Raw genomic sequence first — 2371 nt, 5'->3', positions numbered from 1 at the left:
TTCCATTCCCACAAGGGGCATGCATCACTAGATAGAGCCTCTTTTGGTGCTCAAAATTGCATTTCCATTTTGAGTACCTATTTCTAAGTTTTGAGCCCCTATGAACGCTTTTCATGCTTGTGTACCCAATTGTTATCTTAATGCCTAAAAGGTGTTTTATGTTTATAACACCCTTCATTCAACCTATCCATTGTTTTGTGACGATAAACTAACATTTTGAACCATTCTGTGAAGTCCCATTTTGAGTGGTTTTCAGTTCTGCATTTTCTAAGTGTCAAACAATGATCAGAGGACATGTTTGCATTTGAATATCTTTTACCCGATTAAGATTCATGGCTTGCCACTTTGAGGATGTTTAATATACATATTAGAGAACCTATGTTCCAAGTTTCAAGTTATTTTGAATCCATTTGACTAGGTTTCGAACCCCTCAAATTTGGTCAGTTACCTTTGTTGTAAATCTGTGTACTGTTCATATTTATGGGTAGCCTTGTTTGAAAAGTTATAATTTTTGACCAGTTGACCCAAATGAGAAAATTCCTTTTGTATTATATTCTAGGGGTCAAATAATTTCTACATTCTATATTTGAGCTTATGACGAATCCATTGGATCAATTTTCAAATGTGATTCCATTTGCAATTTTTAAGGTTTCACTGGTAATCAAAAATGCAGATTGATTGGGAGCCCTATTCGTGATGTCATATCTTTGATTTTGTTATTGGTGAGAACAAATGGTTTTCTTCCCTATGTTCTATACTAAAAATTCTACAAGTGCGTTAGTTTTCAAGTATTGATGAATCCGTCTGCACACTTTTCCAAGGCCATTCCGTTTGTAAAAATCATTATCTTGTCAATGTTTCATGTCCTACAAATCTAGGTAGCCTACTTCAGATGCTCACCAAATGCGTCCCATGATTCTTCATGAGCCCAAATTGTGGAATTATATTCTCCTCATGAAAAAGAGCCCGTGCTCCAATTTTCAAATCCTCACGTGCCCATCTACCCAATTTTCAAAGCTAAAACCAAAGGCAACTTCCAACTTTCTGACATGTTTAATTACAGGTAAATTCAAGGAGGCTACGGTGATAGTTCAGGCGTTCATTAGAGAGGCATCCACGTCCAAAGGGGAGAGTTTTTCTGCCATAGTCCATGTAGGTAGTGTGAAAATGCAGGATGGGTTTTGATCCCACATGAATAGTGGGAAGCATTTTGCAATTGTTTTTATGCCCACTCACTCATACTATAAGATATCTTAAGAACGGGTCTCTTTTGAGACTAACCACATGTTGAGGGCCCCCCATCCAACTAGCAGGTACATTGGTCAACTGGTTTTGACTGCGTCATGCGGTCGAGGAATGGAATGTGTGGTTGTGTGATATTATGATAATATTGGAAAATCGTGGAAGGAAAAACAAAGGTCCCTGATCCTATGATTTGCATAATTTTTGATGTTTTTGATATTGTGACTAGTCATATGATCGGGAAAGAAATCCCAAGCCTCTCCGATGCTATGAATCTGGCCTTGTCGTATGGTCGAAGGAGGTTGATCTTGAGCCCGTGATACTACGATGGGGATAAAAGGGGAGTTAAAATCATTAATATATTAATCATATATTAATGTAAAGGATGATTTCAAATATATTGATTTGCAACATAAAGATCACAATTAATACACTTAGCATATGATCGAGAATTCCATGTGAATGGTCTATGATGTTATGATTTCATTGTAATATCGTAGACCTATAATATTTTAAAATTTCATATGCTCAAATGGAAAGACAAAGTGGGGTCCACTCAACGAATAAAGGATCAACACATGGCAAAGGGGAAAGAGAAAAATGATTTAAAAATCAAAATCCAAAATGATTTGAATGCATGAGTTGTAAAGTTCATAGATTTGAAATATTTAAAATTTTATATAGTTCATACTATATGATCTTTTAAAAATTTCAATTTTAAATGGCTCTATTCAGTCATGGAGGCTTTATTTTCATATTGGTCTCAGGGGGGAATTTTTGTCCGAAATGTACAGTGTAATATATCGTCAGAACCAGAAAAGAGTGAATTTTCCATTTTTGCAGCCAAATTTTGTTCAAGTGTCAGTCGATAGCAGCTACAGGAGGTTTTCTAATTTTGGGGGCTTCACAGTGAATTGTACAAATTTAATGTTGTAGATGAAATTGCAATCAGATATAGAGATGTTTTCATTTGATTTGACTTCTCCAACAATCGTAAGGATGAATTGAATGCTTTTGGAGGTGGTTGAAGTAATTGATTTTTTGGCAACAACACAAGTGAATTGCCCAACAATAGCATATGTGACATGCAAGATCAGATTTTTGAAGCCTCAATATAGTTGTGATGATT

This window comes from Cupressus sempervirens, chromosome 10 (genome assembly GCF_028749045.1).
Source record: "Cupressus sempervirens isolate cs-2001-9-10 chromosome 10, ASM2874904v1, whole genome shotgun sequence".
Classification (NCBI taxonomy): Eukaryota; Viridiplantae; Streptophyta; class Pinopsida; order Cupressales; family Cupressaceae; genus Cupressus; species Cupressus sempervirens.
The sequence above is the reverse complement of the archived record's forward strand: the minus strand, read 5'-3'. Positions refer to the sequence as shown.